Here is a 22832-nt window from a genome sequence, read left to right as displayed (position 1 = left end):
GCATTCAGTGTTATTTATCAGTGTTTTTAGACAGGAATGTCTGAAATTGTTGGGTGGCGTTACCTTTGTTAGCATTCCGTTGGGATGGAATGGTGGTCATAGACCCCCAGCCCCCCCGAACCCAAGGGGTCGGGGGAGGTCTTGTTTATTTCTTAGAGGCGAAATGATTGAATCTTTTTGCAATGGACGGGAGTATTCCGATACAGCTTCTCCACCTTAACGTAGCTCCCCTTTCAAACCAGAACGTGGACTCGGTCGAGTCCTCATCTAGTCTATGATGTCATCAGCGGTTGGATCTGAAGGATCTTTGTTCCAAAAGGACAAAAACTATAAAAATATATGAAAACCAAAGCGATTTTTCACATAGCAAATGTCGTTTTTACTCACATCCCAAAACTGAATGCCATGATTCCGTGACAAACCAGACAATGTACGAGAACTGACATGAAAACCAGAACTTTAGCATTTGTATGAATTCACCTTAGCCTTCCCAGTCCCAAATCCCACCAAAGCAGCACACCTGGCAACCAGGAAAAACTGTTAACACAGCCACAGAGTTGCAACGCAACAACCACAATGACTTTGCTACTCCGACAACAAGTCGGTCAAAATCCCCTCCGCCCAAAAAACCAAGTATCACGTTCCCTATCTCGGCATCGGCGTATTGAGCTGAGCTCCAGGAGGCCCCCCGTCTGTGAATTCAGGGGATGGTGCTCTTAGATGAAAGCCCTTGAATAAAAGCGTGTGGAAAAAAAGCTCCAGTGGGAGAAAGTAAAGTGGTATTAAAACAGTAGTAAACAGCCTATAAAGCTCTATGATGCTAGTAAAAGTGCATGGATTCCGCTGATGATTTATTAATGGACGTCGGGAGAACTTGCAGCCTCATAGAAGTGTTAATCTCCTGTAAACGCAAAAGGGTCTTCTCCCTAACAACGATGCTTGAAAGGTTAGCGGGCTATCGATTTTTGCCGGGGTTGTTGTTTCTCCGCATGGAGACGATTTTCCTGACGACTTTTTAATGACAGCTCTGTAAATCACGGCCTGGACTGAGGGGCTAATTGCCTAAGACGAGGCGCTTTTTCTGTTGTGCTGAGTGCTGTTTTTTTTTTTTTTTTTTTTACAAACAAAATGGCCGTTTGTTATTGCAGTAGCTAGCCACTAGCTAGAACCTGCCGTTAGCTATTCTTTCATGAAACACTTTGATTTGAAGTCATTTTATGATACAAATGTAATATAAATGTGTATAACATGTTGATGCATATAGTCATTCTTGGTTGAAAATATGCTAGCTTAGCATATTATTTAGCTCTTAGGAGTTAAATACACAGTGGAACTTTGGTTGTGGTCATGTTATTAATGCACCGAGTTAGTCCAAAAGTAGTTTTTAAATCACAAAACGTCTTGTTTGCATTCTTAGCATGCTAGCATGGCAACCAGACGTCGGCTACGTCACCTGTCTATGATGTCATCAAAGGTTGACTCTCAAAAATGTTAATCCCAAACAGGTTTTGATAATTTTACTTGTGTGAAACAATTCTAAATGCATATTGGTAAGGGAATGGAAGGATAAATGAAATAACTCATGGCAAAACAGGAAGGTGGTGTTGATCTTGTTACCACATTGTGTCTTTGGGAACTGTCACATCTTCAAAAATAGTCTTAAATGTTTATGTATCCCTTTAGTTCATCATTTCGTTCATATTTCTGTGTAACATTAATGATGCTAACCAAGGTTCCACTGCATTAACATGCAAACTTTGGTTAAAGACTAATTTTCCTGATTTTCATGAACGATTGTTGACATTTCTAACACGAGCAGCGGTTACGTTTCAATGCAAAAGTGATGTTTCCCACCATGTTGTTTTCGTACGCTAACAAAGCCTGGCACAAGTCGTGCAAGAATGGCTCCATTGTTTCCTCGTTAGAACGGATCAAACGTCTTCCACCTCCAAATGTCTCGGTGTGAGACGGCGCCACATCTTTGTTGTGCATCTTTAAATGAGGGAGCAGCATGCATGTGGAAACCCCACGGCGCTGCCAGAGGCGGGAGCAGGCGGCGGTGGCCAAGTTGCCAACATTTCCCCGACACGTCACGCGTATGCTTTATGACAGGGCGCTGATGCTTCTTTTGTGATCTGGCTGTGAATGTTGGCGTCATCAACCGAGGGCCTTGCATAAATGATGATGCCGAGGGTAAATAATTCATCTGCCGTTACGCTGCTACTCTTGCAGGGAAGGTCACTTCTGCAACAATTAGCCTTAGACTTAGTTTTAAACCTACTAAGTCCTGACTTAAGATGACTATACGCTATTGAATCACATTTCCGCACCTTTTCTTGTCCAATACTTAAGAGAAAAGTTACCCCCCTCCGATCAGAGAAGTACGTTTGAATGGGCTGAGCTACGGCGTCTCCGTTTCTTGATGTTTTGTCCACTAAAGCCGATTAATGTGGGCGCATTCCTTGTTCTACACCCACGGCTGCTCGCCCCGTTGAATCATTGATGAGATCAATACCGGCTTTCTGCAGCCGCGGATGAAATCCAAGTCCCGACTTTGCCGTTCCGAGTGACCGCGAGGCACCGGGCGGTCCGCAGTAAGAATTTGACATCCGACACACTCGGCAGAATGCGGGGGAGGGTGGATTTGATGGATTTCATATTTTGGGACAAACAATCACGCAGCACGGCCCGGTCGATCTTAGAGGTCGGGAGAACTCGTTCAAATGTGACCGTCATCTCCGTTACTTGTGCCTTTTAAAGCCGCAGTACGTCTCAGTACTTCCTGCTGCGTGTGCGTGTCGCTCGGCCGACGAAGCGAGAGTCATATTTATGTGTTCACATTATGGAAAGTCACGGGTCAAAAGGTTTCACTTTCGCAGGCGGCGTTTTGGCCTCCGGCTGCGTTTGGGACTCGTCCGTGGCCGAGGAGCTCGAACACTCCATAAACAGAAGTTTATGAAGAAAACACGGCGGCGCTTTAATGGGCTTTTTAGAACGCTGACCGCAAACTAAATGACCCTACTTATTGTCATAACTTATGGCTGACTATTTCCTCTTCCTGCGAGCAGCACTTTGTGTACCACACAAGGTGAAGAGGTCGCTTTAGTTCTGCATCTTTTTAAAGGAGCCAATGAAACTAATCAGAATGTTTTCAGCTAGTTAGCTAGCACTAGCTTTAACTTGCTTTAAGGGGTTTGTTTTCAAACAATATTGCACACTAGGTTGGCCGCAATAAAAGGCTCCCATTACCCATAAGTCACGATTCAGTTTTGAACGACTCGTTAATGTCTCACACATCTCTAGTTGAGCTATTTTGTGTTCCTATATTCCCATAACTGGAGAACAAAAGTCATTTTTAGCCTTTTTTTTTTTACTTCCTGCATCCACTCCAATTAAATTCATAGAGCTTCTTCCAGCTAAAGGTGTTCATGCCTGGTGAGCAGGAGCAAAGCGCCTGAGAAGTCAGACAAAGTCTACTATTTAACACCAAACAAAGCCCCGCGCTGATGTAACGCGCCTATGGAGGGATACGTTGATGAAACGTGAGGCGACAGGTGTGTGTTTTCCACGTAGAGATGACACAAACCCCGCCGAGGCGACCCCCGGAGCCCCCCCCCGACTGTGCGGAAATCGACACTGTCAGATGTCATTGGCGTGAAGACGAGGCCGAGCAGACGCACACCTGCGTCACTCCCACTGCCGTGGAAAAAAAAAACGCTGACAGAAATGAAAATATCTGTGATGCTTGGAGTGTAGATGGCATCGAAAACGTTGAACGACAAATCTAATTAGCTTCATTCCTTCAACGGAACCGCTTTCTTTTTTTTTTTTTTTTTTTAAATCCGGCCTCCCCCGTTTGTAGGAGTTTTCACTTTAATAACGAGTGAAATTAGTCCTGTTAATAAACAAAGATGGATGATTACGTTCGCGTGTAATTACTTTCTTTTCCTCTGAGGGACACGTACGCCGAGTGTAGCAGCTGCGGAAAGATTGAAAGGCAACCACCGTTGAGGTTAAAAATATAGCAATCAGCCAATGCTACAATTACATAAAAACAGCAATTATTGACTTTGGGTTCTTTAACTAAGGAGGTATTGTATCGTCAAAGCGTTTTTACTCAATAGAGTAGTTCCCATACATTGGGGGTATTTGTGTACGCATCCTAATTCCACTCCGAATACAAGTGCTCATGGAAGGTAAAGTATTCCCATCCAGGCATGCAGGGCACATCCACAAGCCCAGAGAGTGCGCATTGCTGCTGAGGCATGCAGCCTTGGACTCACAGGAGTCATAACTAGCCATAATACGCCATTGTCGGCGGCCATTTATGGACTGCAACTTATATTTTTTAGGGGCTTGAAGCATGATATAGAAATAAAATAAACAAAAATTCATAAATTGAATATTTTTGTAGTTCAAGAACCTTCCAAATACACATTTTAACATTATTAGAGCCCTCCTGACATGACATAACACCCCTATAGTTACCTTTGCACTCCTATTAATCCCATATAGTAGGCATAATAGATAATATATAATAAAATAGAAAATAAAACACATTAGACATAAATAAGACATAACAGGCTCAAACGTCAATATAAAATGACAACTATTGACTATTTTTATGTTTGGAAATGCTTTGATATGATTGATAATAGGCCGTGCACTAGAATAATGTATTTACCTTCTGAAGATCGAACCAGCAACCTTCAGGTTTCCACCAATAGGGGGCGACACTGGAATTGTCCATTCATTAATATGCCACAAAATACTGACTTATGGAAATATGTAAACGGGTCTGATACGGTTCTAGCCTACATTTCCTGGCCGTTGACATGTCAAAAACGAGGTGGAAGACGTAGCGTAATAAATGGATGACAAATGGTCTTGAATGTCGGATAAATGATATCAGACGCTGTGGTAGAAAGCGTTTTGGGTGCCGGTTCCGACGATGTAAACACCGACTTCATTATTTTTGTCCCGTCCCCGGACAAAGCGCTTCACACACAGTTGGCACGGCGCAACGTTTCAACGAGTCAGACTGCATAATCTCGCAGCGGCAAGACGCCTCCCCTGCTGGGCGGCGTGATTGTTCTCCGACGCGGCGAGCCCCTTGATCTGTATGCGGGGTCCGACCTCGGGGTTCTCTCATCTCTCAACCGGTGTGTTCCTTCCTGCGAGCCTTGGGCCTCATTACGTTTTCCAGCTCGGGTTGCTTTGAGCGTGCACGAGTGTTTAAGGTTTGTCACGTATTTCCATAAATGTCCACGTCGGCTTATTCAAGTGTTGTGGAATCTTCTGTGAAGTGGAGCGTCCTTTCTGCCTCAGCAAACAAAGCAATAAGTCTCTTTTTTTGCAGCACGGATGCGCCCATTTTCAGGCTATTAGAAGCTTGTTAGCCTCGTCTTATTTTCACGTTTGCAAACATCAGCCAGACAATTATGCTGACCTGTTGTGTGTTTTTTTTTTCTGTCCAGCTTCCTGCTTTTAGGACACAAAGTCCAAATGTGTTCTTCAGTCTAACTTTTAAGCGAGTTGGAAATAAAGCATTCAACTTAAACTCCAGCAAACTGGCTCGGGATCAAATGGCTCACATTTTAGGGATATCACGTCTGCTTTGTTTTTCGCTCAGACAAAGAAAAAAAAAAAAAAAACCTTCCTGCCTCCCTCGCTTGAGGACAAATTATTATCTAATGAGAGCAACGTTTGCAGACGCTGGAAATAGCTCAACGTTTTAAGGCTGTTGGCTCCCGTCGATGTTTACCCGGAGCTACTTTGGGAAGGGGAAGGAATGGAGGTGTGCCACTTCTCAGCCTCGCGTGTGGTTGATTTCCCCTCTGCTAATCTTTGCGGGACAGATCTGGGATTAGCCAATCGGGGGAGCACCAGGTAATCCAACCTGTGTGTGTGTGTGTTGTGCCTCGCTAGCGGAGCGAGGTCAAGCATGTCCACGTCTGCCGCTAAATATGGCCTCCAGCCGCCGGCCCGGGATAAGCTTCTTGCCCAGTCAGGGTCGCCGAAGCGCTCGGGACAGCGGCGGATTTATACCGGAGTCCACTTTGGAGTGCCGGGACTGTTTAGGAAGGTGATAAATTCACGCCGCAGTGCTCGGCTCGCACGGCTTGTAAACATTTAATAGCGCGTGATCGATGCGTGGCGTTTACAAGGTCAAAGTGCCCTGGTTGTCTTCTTAAAGATCTCACCGCTAAAAGCAGAAACGGTAAACAACTGTTTTCCACATAGATATCGGCATTCGGGAAAAAAAAAAAGCAACTGTCATGAGCATTCCAGGCCACTAGTTGGCGATATCAGTTTTTTTAGCTGACGGCAAACCACAGCCATGCTATGAAACATACTAATAAATAAATACCTCTCCTAGCATCAATCAGAGCTAAGTCTTTTTCCCCGCATTACATGTCTTAATCTCGTATGCTGTTTAATTCCCGTCCTGCAGAGCGATTCAGTGTCGGCGGCGGACGTGTGCGCGTCTACTTTCCTAATCCCTTATTATCAGCTGAGCCGTAAAACACGCCAGATTAGTTTTTTTTATCACCTTGTAGCCCTTAAACTCGGGTCTCCAGTTAGCATCATTTAGCATCGGAGGGCTTTGGTGGTGATGCTTTTATGGAATTAGGTTAGCTCGGCGACGTAGCTGCTAACTTTGGAGGTAAATAGCGATGGAGTCCATTATAGAACGTCCCAGCGGCCTTTAAACGCTTCACGGCCGCGTGATAGCAATACCAAGGCGGAGTGGATCCTCCCACCGTTCACTGGCCTTATCGGAAAATGATCACTAGCGCATCCCGCTGATGGCAATTAACCATCGAGGACTGTTTAGACACGCCACGCGAGCACGGCGGTCGGTTACCGCGGGGCTTTACCGGCTCTGGAATTTTTCAGCAAGGCCGCCCGCCTTCGCTCTGTCAGCCTCGCTGATCTTCAGAGGGAATGGCCCCGAGGAGATAAAGCGGCCGGACAATGAGCGTGTCCACCTGGCAAGGCGAGATGCTCCATCACGGGGACCGGGGGTTAGCGAGGTGTCAGCGCCGCATCCCTCCCTCCCTCCTTCCCTCCGTCCCAGCCCCCCTTGATGCTTCTCTGGCAGATTGGAAAGGCCTCCTGGAAAAGCGAGAGGGACGGCGATGTCTAATTTTACACTAAATTCACAATCCCCCAATGAAAGGCGAGCCGGGCGAAGGAGTGTTATGTAATGCCGACGCGCCGTCTGAATGTGACACTCGTGAATCGGGTGCCCAGAGGAGCTGCGCGGCGTGCTGGCGCTCATGAAATACACGACTGTGACCGTTTCAGAGCCATCCGCCGCTAATGAAAGTAGCAGCTGCGACAGTTTAGAGCCGCGGAGCCGGTAGACGTGTCAGGATGCTCCAACCACAGCGTCTGCTGGCTGGCTGGACTCGCCGGGCTTGGACGTGACTAATATACTGCAATAACGCCGCGCGGTGGACTTGCACTCCGTGTGCTTAAACGTCTTTGGCATCGGCCTGGAAGCCTTTTCCAGTCAGCCATAGTCACATGATTATTATGTTTACACTACAGTTAGTGTTTCGGGATTACGCGCAAACTTACGACAAAAGAATACGAAGAATGTGCGGCTCACATGCAGCCACACGACTCTCAACACGGGACTGTCATGTCCGCCATGAAGGCTAAAGATCATCACATATAATAAAATATAAATATAAGACGTGGCCACCACAGGAAGTATGCTGTTATTTATGTCACTAATTATAAAAGTGAATATAGGGGTGTTATTTCATGTCTAGAGGGCTCTAATAATAATAAAAAAAACAATTTAGAAGGTCGTAAACAGGTTTGCTATCTTAGTACTATGAAAATATTCCATCCTACTTCCTGGATGGAACACGGGACTGTCATGACGTCATCAAATAAAATAAAAAATGAGTGGTTAGCGCGCAGACCTCACAGCTAGGAGACCAGGGTTCAATTCCACCCTCGGCCATCTCTGTGCGGAGTTTGCATGTTCTCCATTCCAAAAACATGCTAGGTTAATATGCTAATTAGGTTAATTAATAGGTATGAATGTGAGTGTGAATGGTTGTTTGTCTATATGTGCCCTGTGATTGGCTGGCCACCAGTCCAGGGTGTACCTCACCTCTCGCCCGAAGACAGCTGGGATAGGCTCCAGCACCCCCGCGATCCTTGTGAGGATAAGCGGTATAAACTGAATGAATATAGTTATATCACTAATTATAAAAGTGACTATAGGGGTGTTATTTCATGTCTAGAGGGCTCTAATAATTATTATTTTTTTAAAGATTAAACAGGTTTGCTATGTTCTTACTATGAAATTTTTCCATCTTACTTCCTGGAAATTCACTTCTTACAGCTGCGTCAGGAGCCAACAAACGGCGATAAATGAGGGATTGGCGTCCACTGGGACGTATGGAAGCAGCATCAGAGTAGTGACTCAAGCTTTGCACCGGCACACGTTTAAAAAGAAATATTTCATGCCGGTTTGACAGAACATCGGGGCTTTGGCCTTCCTCTCTCCTTCTATCTAAGATGAGTGGTGGTTAGGAAAAAAAAGGAGGTGTTGAACAGTCAGCAGATGGCTGAAGAAGGGACAGAAGAAGTAGGTAATCTGGATTTATGACCTCGCACATATGCTGAGTGCAGCGGCATCTGCTGCCTTGAAAGAAAATGGCCGCTATGTTTTTTTTTTTTTTTGAAACCCTGACAGCAATTTTGCAAGTCACACACAAAACAAAGCGACGTGAGACGTTGGGGGTTGGACTTGGCCAATTGGTGTTTGATTAGTTGTAAGGCACCATAAGAGCAGTACTTTGTTTGGGTACAACGACACATTTAGCCAGTAATCCTGTCCCCTGGGTCATGTGGTAGCCCAGCGTCTCTGATGAGACCACCCCCACGACATGTCGTTACGTGTTCAGCCCCGCCGAGAACTGAAAAACACGCTTTTTTTTTCCTAAACCTGGCGCTAGCATTACTTTGGCCTTAACATAAAAGACGTCCGACGGGCCGACGGGGGGGGAGGAGTGTCCGTTTGTGTTTGAGACGCCATCCTGATGACTAATTGGTCGGTGAACGAGTGGCGCACAAGCTCCGTTTTTTGGTTTTTTTTTTCACTTTTTTGTTTCTTTTCATCAAGCAAAAGCGGCGCAGGCAAACAACATCAAGCGTTCATCTGTGATTGTTTGATTGCGAATGGGGTCGCCTCCGTAGGAACAAAGCTAAATCCTCAGCTGTCACCCAGCAATTTCACTCCCACAACTGCAAAAGTCTCCTGAATGCAACGCCACTTTTCTCCTTTTATCTTTACTCTGACCAACTTTGCTTTCTTTCCTTTGGAGAACAAAGTGGCGACTTATACTTCATGAGGTACGCTTATGTACGTACGTGTATGTACTGGTATTCCTACAAAAGGCTGCCTTTGCAATAATCCGACGGACAACTCCACTGCCTACTAAACGTCATAACTTCCATCCAAAGTATTATTACAAACACATTTTTTAATGCACCAAAACTGTCTAGGTGCAAAAAGTAATGCACCTTTTCAAAAATATACTATAAATTATTGGTATTTTGTGTTTGGAAATGGCCAAATATTTGCATATTTCAGCAAATTGTATAAATTTATATTTGTTTTTGTAATAAAAATGATAAAATGAAAGGTCACGCTTTACAATAAGGTACACAAAATTGCAGTACTTACCAGCTAACCCTAACCACTAATCCTTAGGTTCTCAGTAAGTATTATGTAATTATTTGTATTTTTGTGTACCTTATTACAAAGTGATACCAAATTAAGTAAAATACACATAAGGCATTCAGAAAATGCATTCAAAGATGTTGTGATGATGCTGTATGTAGTATTCTACACTAGCCACTAGTTGTCAGCTATCTTATTGTAATGTTGGGCGCGATACACAAGCACCAGACTTGATCGCCCTTTGAATGATCTCACAACAGATACAATGATCCACAATCTACTGTTGTGACCGAAACCCACGCCAAAGTACAACTCTACTCTGAATCCCAGACATCACTTGCTCCCTGTAGGGTTGCTATTTCATGTCTAGAGGGCTCTAATGATATGTCATAAAAGCAGGTCCTGTTTGTGCTAAGTACCAAAATATTCCATTTCTAAATGAGGAAATTTGTTCATCACGGTTGCGACTGGAACCAATTCATTACTCTTGCTCCCTGTAGGGTTGCTATTTCATGTCTAGAGGGCTCTAATAATATGTCATAAAAGCAGGTCCTGTTTGCGCTAAGTACCAAAATATTCCATTTCTAAATGAGGAAATTTGTTTATCACGGTTGCGACTGGAACCAATTCATTACTCTTGCTCCCTGTAGGGTTGCTATTTCATGTCTAGAGGGCTCTAATATGTCATAAAATCAGGTTCTCTATGCGCTAAGTACCAAAATATTCCATTGCTAAATTTGTTTATCATGGTTGAGACTGGAACCAATTCATCGTAATAAATAAGTGAGTCGTATCTAAGTGTTGTGCAACTCTGATTGTGCTATGTGAGTGTGTGTTTGGTGAAGATTATTATTAATAGTCATAATAACAGTGATATCTAACATCACTCATACTGCTATAATTCCTTGCCAGCTTCCAATGAATGCTCCACTCATAGTTAGAGCATTTTTATGTAAATATGTCACGTATTTTACAGCGCTGTATATTAGCTTGTTTATGCGGCCATGATAGATTTGTACAGACAAGGCCAGGCTGCGTCGCATGTTTCACCGATTGTGTTTTACTATTTCCTACACGCTTCAAACGTCCTTCCTGGTCATCACTAAGAAATCTTTGGGATTTACGGCACATTGACATCATTGCAGGAATCTCTCCTCTGCTGCGGCATGAATTAGGAGAGCTCGTCTGACAACCTCTTTGCCCCCATGCGGGGATGGCGGTACGTGAATCAAGCGCTATAAATCTCGCCCGGCGTTTACATTCAGGTGTCTCCACACCAGGACGGGGAAACGCGGTTGGGTGCTGCCGTTCGTCGTGTATTTTTTTTTTTGCAAAGAATGTTCCTCAGATGCCTGGAATCCATGTTGTCTGAAAGTTAGCCAAGTGTTTTAGCTGTTTTGCCCCGCCCCCCCTTCCGAAAGCTGGCTTGTTAAGATTGCCACCGTCTGTCAGACATGCCTCCCTCTGCCGCTCATGATGAATGTGAAAGTGTGAAACCAATTTTCGAGCCTCATCTTGCATCCTTACTTGCTTTTTTTTTTTTTTTTTTTTTTACCCCCGCCCCCGCCATTTAGCTCCTCGCCGCCACGTTTATGACACACGCCTACCACTCATGTCCCGAGCTTTCACGCCAGATCCGCGCTGCAAGACTACCCGCCGATCAGAAGTTGAGCCAATTTAAAAAGCTCACTTCGTGGCGCTAACCAGACTGCACATAACGGCGGTCGGGATGAAGCACCATGCTGCTTGGAGAAAACACACAAATTGATCTACAAACAGCTGAAATCATGCGCTAAGAAAACAACACCCCCAACCACACAGGAGACGGCCATTAAAACTACTTTATGCACAAACACTAAAAGAAGGATATCAGTAGGCAGAGTAAAACTGTGATGGATAAATAACACGCCGTTTACAAGGAATATAACAACCGTACTGTTATCATTTATTCCTCAATACATTCATTCACTATGACTTAATGGATACCAGCATGCCTGATATCACTTATTCCTTGAGACTTTAATGATTTAATGTCTGATATCAGTTATTCCTGAATCCATTCATTCACTATGACTTAATGAATAGCAACATATCTATCATTTATTCCTTGAGGCATTCATGATTTAATGTCTGATATCATTTATTCCTGAATCCATTCATTCACTATGACTTAATGAATAGCAACATGTCTGATATCATTTATTCCTTGAGGCATTCATAATTTAATGTCTGATATCATTTATTCCTGAATCCATTCATTCACTATGACTTAATGAATAGCAACATGTCTGATATCATTTATTCCTTGAGGCATTCATAATTTAATGTCTGATATCATTTATTCCTGAATCCATTCATTCACTATGACTTAATGAATAGCAACATGTCTGATATCATTTATTCCTGAATCTGTTCATTCTCTGTGATTTAATGGATACCAACGTGCCTGATATCAGTTATTCCTGAATCCATTCATTAACTATGATTGAATGAATACCAATGTGCCTGATATCAGTTATTCCTTGAGGCATTTGTGATTTTATGTCTGATATCATTTATTCCTGAATCCATTTCTTATTATTTAATGAATACCACAATGTCTGATATCATTTAACTTAAATAACTTGCATTATGTCATTCCTGACACCTGAAGAAGGGTTGGGATGAAGTAAATTTGGCTTCTTCCTACTCCTTTTCAGACAGGTAGAATAGTTGAATAGTATCTGACTAGCATTGCCGTGATATATGATGTAATCAAGTGGGGGGGGGGGGGGATTGAGCCTCCATCTCCAGGAGCTTCATTGTTCATTCTCACCGCGGGCACGCGGCCTAACGAGCGAGCTAATAAACGACAAGCACTTCCTGTTGTGACATCTGCTCGCTGTTTGTTGTCAAAAGGTTGTGAACGAGTTGGCACGGGGGCGAGCGACCCAGCGTGCCCCCTCCCCACCAGCCTCCGCAAGCTGCTTATCAGCGAGGGGTGCGACCGGACCCGGGCTCCCTAAAGAGCCACCCGGCCTGTATTGACAATTTGCTAATCAAATTAGGAGGTGGCTGATGATGAGCCCAGCATCTGGTCTTTGTAATAACACTCATTATGAACCTTGGCTGCTATTAGTGCATGGCTTCAGCACCTGCACTGCATTTCAATGCAACATTCTACGCAAATTTTGCGTAGAAAAGGAGTAGGTAGAAGCAGAACTCAGCAATTATTGGTCATTTGTTCACTTCCTGTCCTGAGGTATGTCCATTTTCAAACAAAACTATTGCTAACAAAATAAATCATTAGAAAATAAATGAAAGAATGAATCCAAGAGGGCTGCATGGTGGAAAAGTGGTTAGCGAGCAGACCTCGCAGCTAGGAGACCCGAGTTCAATCCCACTCTCGGCCATCTCTGTGTGGAGTTTGCATGTGCATACGTGGGTTTTCTCCGGGTATTCCGGTTTCTTCCCACATTCCAAAAACATGCTAGGTTAATTAATCCAAATTGTCCATAGGTGTGTGAATATGAATGCGCCCTGTGATTGGCTGGCCACCAGTTCAAGGTGTACCCCGCTTCTCGCCCGAAGACAGCTGGGATAGGCTCCAGCACCCCCCAGGACACTTGTGAGGATAAATAGTAGAAAATGAATGAATGAATATAGTTGTCACTAATTATTAAAGTGACTATAGGGGTGTTATTTCATGTCTAGAGGGCTCTAATAATTAAGAAGAGAAAAAAGTGACAGCGGGGGTCGGCAACCCGTCGATACATTCATATTTACTGCAGATTTCATGTTGGGGGGGGGGGGGGGTAAGTGCTAAACCGAGACCAGGGATCATGATCTCAGCATACAGTAGATCACTTCTTTTTTTGCTGATGGTTTGTTCCGGGTGTGACCAGTCCAACATGTACCCCGCCTCTCACTGTTATAATTGTTACATTCCCCCCCCCCCCTCCAAGTTTGAGCCCTAAATATGCCTCACATGCGTATTAAACACATTGAAAATATAACATTTTGTAGGCACTCATCACTAATGAATGATAATGTAAGATGATCCACGAACAGATGGACCCCCCCCCCCCCCCACCTACCAGGATATCAGGATAAATGATATCAGACACTGTGCTTCTCAGCCCCCCCCCCAACCCCCCATACACCTTGTAAACACCATATGCTTGTACTGCCTCTCAAACTGGCTCATCACTGACATACAAAAGTCAGTCTAATTTCATCAAATAACCCCCCCCCCCCCCCCACTTGCACTAAATTACGTTGAGGGAATCTGACTGTTCCACTCCAGTCGACTGGGAGCGCCTCCTAATAAGAAACAAAATGTTCCCATCTCGGAGCACACGTGTTCCTGGAGAGGAGATTATTTGTGTTCATTAGCATGATGGCGAGGCCGCCCACATCATTTCAAGAGCAACGTAAACACAAATCAGGGGGCAAAGAGTCCACGGACGTGCACACACACACATGTTGGAAACACATGTGCTCGTTAGCGGACAGCGTTTATTTATTTATTTATTTTTATTGTGCGAACATGTCACCGCCATGTTGCATAGTTGCATTCCTAATTAGCTCCAATTGAAATGAAGATTAAGGGTAATTACGTTGCCTCTCCTATGAAGCATCGGCAGCAAACAGGCGCTTGTGAGGCCACTCGGAGACGGGATTAGGAAAGTAAAGCAAGAAAGCCTCTTAGCGCCTCGGCAGACGTCAGGTCTCGCGCAGAGGGAATGTGCCAATGTGTGCGCCGCTGTCAACTCGTCAAAGGAGGGGTCCGCCAATGGGGGGGGGCTTCTTTCTTTCTTACATTGCAGGAAAAGACCGCTTTGGGTTCTCTTCTCATCCTGGAAGTGACTTCCAAGGATGCTTAGCTCTGCTCTAAAGATATGATGCATTCAATTGTAATCTGATGCATGTTCAAATAAAATAATAACATTACCGTATTTTAGAAACTTTTCTGAACTAGCAAAGACATCTGGATAAATATCTGTCGTGCTTTTTAACCAATTTCAATCAAATTTGGAGCATATTGGTGCCCTAAACATGTGATTCAGAACAGGCAACACCGTAGCCATGCACTTGTTGACAAATGTTCACCAAATATGCAACAGTTCTGGAAAAGAAGAGTTACCCAAACGCATCATTCCCTTTTCAGTGTCTAAAAAGTATCCCAGCTATAAATGCGAATAGTGACCCTCACTGTGGGGGGGCGGGGGGTGGCGTTTATTCCCACCGTGTCTGTCCTCGGCGAGTAACAGGAGTCAGTGAGGAGCGCAGCATTGATTTTCTGTGTTCTGAGCTATTTCTGCACCATCAACAAGTCTGAGAGGCGAACTGATTCTCTCTTTCTAAAAAAAAAATAAAAAAAAAAAGTCCAAACCGCCAACCACCATCTTAAACGCCGTTCTTCGGAGTCGTGTGTGCGAAGCGGCGGAAGGGATCGGCGAGCAGATTGCATTTGCGTGAGCCGCTGAGCCCCCGACGTTGCTCTCGCTCTCGATGCGGTCTGACCAGGCCGGCAGCTCCTGGCAGCCTGGGAGTTGAGCTGAGGTCTTATTGACACGGAGACAGAATGATCCACTTTGCCGCAAAGACGCCCAAAGAAAACGTCTTGATTACCTCTCCCAGGGAGAAAATACACCATCATCTCCAACACTATACGGACAAATAAGAATAATAAGAAACAGGAAATAAAAGCGATGAGAGCGTGCTTATCATGAGGCAAATGTCGTTATTTCAAACCTCCGCTTCGCTTCTAGAAATAATCATTGATTTTTGCCGCAGTGTAGGTAATTAAATTCAGTATTGACATCCTAGCCTCAAACAATTTACTTTTCTAATTTACTTGTTTAGTTTGATTCCGGCTTCTTTTTTTTTTGCCTTTAGGAGAACAACAACATTAGTATTGGCTGCTTTTATAGCAGCAGGTGGTGGGAATTATGCTCATTAAATGTTGGATAATTGCATTAAAAGTCCACGATTTGTTGATGACGGTGACGGACTCCGGTGTCATTTTAATTGGATTATCTGAAAAATATCAACAATATCTTCGGTAACCTCTCACATCCTTGTGAATGCAGTACAATGTCCAAACAACTGGCAACGCAAGTACTTAGTACATAGTAGGCAGCCATTGTTTCATTGTTTTGTTTACAGTCAAGCACTGTAGAGTTTCGGTAAAAAAAAAGACACTAAACCATCGTCATTTGGGCGCCCATGTAATATCCTCTTCAGTAGACTCATCTTAAACTCTCTGATCTGTTAAAATTGAAGAGGGAGGGGGGGCAGGGGGCCATACTTATCATCAGGCAAATCAAGGGGTGCCGCTATCTTTCTACATCAATCTATTTCCTTTCTACACTGAAATCTTATTCCTGCTCTGAATTGGGGGGGGGGGGGGTAAATTATAGTCACCGCTCTGATTTCCAGTACTCCAGTGGCCCGAGAAAATATTTCCGCTCCCGACGACTATTCCTTTCTCATGTCCATCACACTTTCACCTGTATTGATTATTCTCTGATTGACTTCCGCTTATATCTGAATGGTTTAGCCCCGCCCCATGTTCCGGCGTGGGCTCAAACCAATTTCTTCAGAGTGAGACTCGAGAGCGCCAGCCGTCAAGCTAAAATCATAGGCTGTCACCTCGACATCCAGCGCGGTCATATATACGTACGTACATCCGCATATACGACGCAGTTATTGACTAAGCTCCTTAAAAGCATCTTAAGTCCCAAAGACTTCAAAACGAGATTTTTTTGTGAGCTCCTGGTTTGTCTTTAGGAGACTTTAGAAACATTAATGGGGGGGTTGTGATCTCCAATGCCGAGTTGACACAACCCGGAATGTATAACCTGAACTCTACCGCTCAAACCAAAGAGATTTATCAGCTTTCCCGACCGGGCTACTGGACTTTTGCTCCGTTCTTTGAACATGGCGATAAAGCTAGCAAGTTATCGTCGGCATCCCATCATATCCCTCAGATTCAAACCAATCCGGCCTATGGCAGGAATCATATATTAAGGAATCTGCTCGGTGTTTTTTTGGGGGGGGCAATCTGGGAATTTCTTTGGTTGAGTTTGCTGCGATGGTAAATCCCCAGATCAGATGGTTATGTGATTGTCGATTATTAAAATTATAGCTGACTAGACAGCATGATTATTGCACAGGTCTGCTAGGCTGGCCACAATAAAAGGCCACTGTGAAATATTTTTGAAAATTTTAGCTTTGCCAAAAGTTTCATTTTATGGGTTGAACTCTGTATTGGTCCCCCGGGGGCCTCAGTCAGGACAAACAATATTTACTCTCAATATTTTAGTCTCTAACGCTCTTGACACAACAGGGCTGTCCTTCAAGCCCACTGCTTTTTGCGCTCGCCTTTGAGAGTCTTTCAATAGCACTTTTTACAAGTCCTTTGAGTGCAGGCATATGTAGATACAATGTGCCGCTGAAGGTTCCTCGTCATGCACACGACCTCCTGTTTGTATGCCTCTGACCCCTCCGTCTCCGTCCCCGCCGCCCTCGGCGCTCTTCAAGCTTTCGGACGTGTATCTGACTACAAACTAAGAGCTAAGATTGGAGACATGAGCAAACATTTGCTATAATTGTATACGTCTTTACACTCCATCAGCGACGTTGAAACTTTACTTTTACTGAAAGACCACCACGGTTCCAAGTGGGGTTGCTGCGGCAGTTGCTTGGCAACAACACGAGCCAGAACCATCACTTTTCCCCTGCGTCCCACCTATTAGCGGTGCCATCTGAAAAGTGGCATCCCGCAGACACGGCCCTTACACAAGGAGCGCTTATAGGTGGAGTGGCGCGGTTTGATATGGATTGTGAGAAAGCGCCGGAAAGTGATACTGAGATGGATGGATGGGATGCAATATTAGCTTATTGCGTCTCATTTGTGTTGTTCTAACGTTTTTTTTTCAGCACAATGGATTTCATGTTTAACCACAATATGGCCTTAGGCATGTTGGAATTTCTGCACCGTGTTTTGATCCCTCCCTCCATCCCATCCTTCATCAGGGATTTGGACAATAGACTCGCTTGGATGCTGGAGCCTATCCCAGCTGTCCTCGGGCGAGAGGCGGGGTACACCCTGGACTGGTGGCCAGCCAATCACAGGGCACATATAGACAAACAACCATTCACACTCACATTCATACCTATGGACAATTTGGAGTCGCTAATTAACCTAGCATGTTTTTGGAATGTGGGAGGAAACCGGAGTACCCGGAGAAAACCCTCGCATGCACGGGGATAACTCCACACAGAGATGGCCGAGTGTGGAATTGAACCCGGGTCTCCTAGCTGTGAGGTGTGTGCGCTAACCACACGACCACCGTGCCGCCCAGTTCATGTATTTATTATTGAGAATTTATTCATTCATTCATTTTTTATCGCTTATCCTCACAAGGGTCGTGGGGGGTGCTGGAGCCTATCCCAGCTGTCTTCTTCGGGGACTGGTGGCCAGCCAATCACAGGGCACATATAGTCAAACAACCATTCACACTCACATTCATACCTATGGACAATTTGGAGTCGCCGATTAACCTAATTAATTGATTCACCTAATTAATTAACAAATTAACCTAGCATGTTTTTGGAATGTGGGAGGAAACCGGAGTCCCCGTCTGCATGCTAACCACTCGACCACCGTGCAGCACATAAAAAGGTGTTTTATTATTAATATTATTATTACATAATTCACATTATGTCTTAGCAAGTGTAAAAAGATGCTTACCAGAATATGAAAGGGTAAAAACCATTGAAACGGTGGCCTTTAGCTTTGCTAGCATGACACAAGGTTAATTAGTCAGGTGTGTTAGATTCCCTTGTTCCTTGAAGATCAACAAAACCAGTGCGAGTGTAGCCATTAATCACATCTTGCTAGTTATGTGTCATATTTTTTCTGGTGTTGTATCAAATGAAAAATAGTATAGATGATATAGAGCCTGATACGGAGTGCACACTCTATTGGCCTCTTCATTAAGATGCGGCCATTGAGGTCCACATTAGCACGGCACACAGCCTGCAGGGCCACATATTTCTCCCAGGGTTTTTTTTTTTTTTTTTGCATATTGAATCAAATCAGGCGGAACCCAGCCGGTAACAGCTTCATGGGAAATGGTGCTTCTCCTTCCAGGCAGAAGCTCTTTATTTTGGCACATCATAGCATCTGCAGCATGGGGCGGAGCCCAGCTGATCAATCGGTGCGGTCCTTGTTGACTAAATAGGCAGGCCAACGATGCTTCCTCTACTGCTGTTTGTTTAAATATGAAAGCCGAAGGACTCAGTCATGGTGTGTTTCCTCCTGTGTGTGTGTGTTACCGTGGTGATAATGCTTCACCAGCGGTGAAGGCCTTTTCGGGACAAAAAGACTTGGTTCTACTTTGTCAAACTCTTGTTATCTAAGTGGAGCAAGAAACAGCAAGGGGGGCTTTTCAAGTCGTTACAAGCAACGCCACTTGGCTCCAACGTCTCCACTGCAACCGAAACCTCAAAAATCGTTGTCGAAGAACATTTTTTACATTGTTCATAGGTATGAATGTGAGTGTGAATGGTTGTTTGTCTATATGTGCCCTGTGATTGGCTGGCCACCAGTCCAGGGTGTACCCCGCCTCTTCATGGAAGTCGGCTAGTATAGGCTCCAGCATACCCCCGCAACCCTAGTGAGGATATAGATGTTTGCATCCGGTCATTGTACTCCTGTTTGTATAACTGTTAGGAATATTAGGAATGGAATATGTTCCCTCTACTTTGAACAAGAAATGTTGAAGTCTTGTTGACAGCAGACGGAAAATCCATCCCTTCTATCCATCCTTTTTCTATGCCGCTTCAGGCGAGAGGCGGGGTACACCCTGGACTGGTCGGCAGCCAATCACAGCGCAGAGGGAAAATATGACATTTTTTACATGACGGGACTATCAGGACTGTCTTTGACTAAGGATTTTCATAGTCAAATCTGATATAGTTTACCCATATTCAACTAATTGTCCTGACAGTTAGTTCAAGAAGAAGGAACATATTCCATTCCTAACATAATATAAATAATTGTTGAATCTAATTTGTTAGATTTTGCCTGTATTTGACTGACTATCGAACATTGTTTATTTTTAGAACGCAGCTAAAATATACCAGGAATGTTAGGAATGGAATATTTATATATCAGCTTAGAACAAAACATGCTGAAGGAAAGAGGGAAAATATTCCATTCCCATTGCAGCAGAAATACTGGGGCTGTTTTTCCTAGCCAAATTGGATTTGTTATATTTTGCCCATATCCGAGTCATTTAATATAGTTTTTTTTTCTAGCGCAGCTAATGGGGATCCCTCCAAATAAACACACTGTATCTCTGTAGCTCATTTGCAGCTTTTTCCATCTCAAAGAAAAAGAGGCTTTATTTATCTATTTAGTGACATGGAAAGCAAGACGGTTATTATTTTGGGGACTCATTTTCTTTTCTTTTCTTCCACAACACTGTGAATTGTGAGCCGCAACATTCCAAAGTGCAGACGTAGATGGAGCTGCTCTGGTTAATTGGAATAGTAGTGGTCTGGTCTTGGGGCCTAGGGGGACCCCAGTGTCTGACGAAAGTATCGGGACACAGTGAAGCAACATCAGCGTTTTGTAGTGGTTACGCCCATTTGTGAGGATCACGAGGTAAACAATGTGTCCACGACGCCTTGCTAAAATGAAGAATATCTCCGATTGATCCGCTTATTGATTAGGAACTGTCTCCCGGTACGTTAGTGTTTTGTTTTTTTTTCCATGGATCCGAGAACGGTATCAAATGCCGTCACCAACAATGCAGCCTTTCTTCTCCTGGTTGGTGTAATCAATGCTTGCGCCTCAATAATTGAGCGCTTCTTCCTGGAAGGGAAAATAAGTGTTTGTTTGAGAAAGAGAGGAAGTTAAACACGCACATCAGCGTGCAATTATCACGTAAAAACTCAAACGAACGCGCTCTCGGTGTGATGGAAGCGGTAGATCCCGGTTCCTTCTTTGTGTCGCCAAGACCTCTCGGAGGACGAGCCGACACTCAGACGTCTGTTTGGCTTCAGAGCTTCTCTGCGCCAACCAAGCCAGTTGGCAAAAGCCTTTCAAGACGTCCATGAAGCTGTCAGTGGCTTCGGGCTTTTTGCAAACCTTCACTTTTTTTCTCTACTCGTCAAAGTAAGCAAAGCAAGCTGGAGTTACGAGGAGGGGGGGGGAATCTTCAGCCCATCCTGAAACATATGGAAGAGGACAAATCTCCCTGGGAGTTGCGTCATGTTTATATAATCTGCTGTCGCTACAAAGAGTTAACATGCAAGCATGACTGTTTTTCTTTTTTACACTCGTCTCGACGTTTGTTCGCCTTTTAAGATAAATGAAAGGCTGTTATCAAGTCCCAGTGGTCATTTGCATAGCGGATGCACACACACACACACACACACACACACACACACACACACACACACACACACGGCTAAATATAGGACGGCTAACAATATCCGACCACACGGCTTATTGACTGCCGTGAATTTGTGATTGATTCCACCACCATCGGAAATATCACAGTCCCACTGAGAGGTACGCTTATGCTAATTTAGCTTCTACATGCAACATCGGTCTGTTTGCACTTCTTCGTCGTGCACGTTTGGTTTTATGCAAATCAAAGAAACCTCTCATGTGGGGTACACAGTCATCACGCCTAACTCGCTTTTACGGTACATGCAATATAATAATATCGTAACGTGTACCTGCAATATTAAGAAATAACCTTTAAATTGATAATTATAAAGTTGTATAAATATCCTATATTGTTTACGTATAAAACAGAAAAATAATAAATACTATAAATAAATAACTAAATAACTAAATAAATAAATAAATAAATAAATAAATACTATATAATAATAATATTAAAATAATAGAGAACAAAAGGAGTAGAAAATGGATGAAAAGCTAAAAAAATATATTATCATAAAATAAATTAAATTAAAAATCAATAAATAAAATAAATGGTATAAATAATAATAAATAAATAATAAATACTATATAATAAATAGTATATATGTAAAATACAAAAACAAATTAAATTAAAATAAACTGTAAACATAGTATATAAATAATAAAATATTATATCATAAAATATGATATAAATACATATCAAATAACACAACTAAACAACAAACAAAGCAGCATGCTTTGGATAAAATGCCTCAGTTTTGGCCAATCTGGCTGACATTTGTGAGGAGAGGACTCCTCTCACGCGGCGCTCCCTGAGGCGATTAGCTGATTTCTAATCACTCGGAATGACTACAATCCCGCCAGGAGCTTCCAATTTGTAAATCTCCCGTGTTTGAAGAGCTCCAGACTCCCCGTGACACCGACATGCAAATGGACAGCTTGTGGGAAAAATGCGTCCGTCCTCCTGGTTCTTCATCTTGTGCAGTATGAAGTCCACCACAGTCGCTGTGTGGAAAAACTCTTCCAAAGTCTGGAGTTGAGTTTCAAATCAGATGCTGCTGTTGCATATTCATCAAACTGCATAGTCTGTGGGTGTTGAAAGGCGCTTGCTTGCAATTTTTATTTACTTTTTTTCTTATTTTTTTTTTAAGAAAAACTAGCAGGGAGTCTATTATTCCACGCTTATTGTTGCATTAACTCATGTTAATGAATGCGCCCGCATTAACTGGGAATACAAATTCCAACATGAAAGATGCAACAGTCAGTATTTAACCGTGAAACGGATGCCAGGATGGAAAATAATAACAATGATTAGTGAAATGGCGGAATGTGGATCATTAGATGTTGATTATTTTCATGTTTGTGCTTCCAGTCGCAGATATCAGCGGTGGCTGGCTGGAATTCCGGCTAATAAGCTACACTAATGAAACGCAATAAAGCAGCCCCGCCTCAATAAAGACCAGCGCTAAGCCACCGCCCGCCTTAAATGTCAGCGGAAAACAAACAAACAGACCTTTCCGTTGGACCTGGCCAGCGTTCCGACAAAAAGGATTTGACTAATTTTCCCAGTTATTAAGTCACATTGATAGTTTGCTAGCGTAGGGCGTGATTACGAGAAAAGATTGTTCATCAGTTTGGAATACTTCCACCGCAGTCCAGTAGATGGCG

At 43.7% G+C, this 22832-nt stretch overlaps 1 protein-coding gene and 1 long non-coding RNA gene across 4 annotated transcripts in view; one reads left to right on the top strand and one right to left on the bottom strand.

The window, feature by feature from the left end:
- Positions 1-22832, top strand: part of LOC131109040 (uncharacterized) — a 271033-nt gene that overhangs the window by 107784 nt on the left and 140417 nt on the right. The gene's annotated exons all lie outside the window — the stretch shown is intronic.
- Positions 1-22832, bottom strand: part of LOC131109039 (cadherin-18-like) — a 102471-nt gene that overhangs the window by 53397 nt on the left and 26242 nt on the right. The gene's annotated exons all lie outside the window — the stretch shown is intronic.

The sequence above is a fragment of the Doryrhamphus excisus genome, chromosome 21, assembly GCF_030265055.1.
Source record: "Doryrhamphus excisus isolate RoL2022-K1 chromosome 21, RoL_Dexc_1.0, whole genome shotgun sequence".
In the NCBI taxonomy this organism is placed as follows: Eukaryota; Metazoa; Chordata; class Actinopteri; order Syngnathiformes; family Syngnathidae; genus Doryrhamphus; species Doryrhamphus excisus.
The sequence above is the reverse complement of the archived record's forward strand: the minus strand, read 5'-3'. Positions and strand labels throughout refer to the sequence as shown.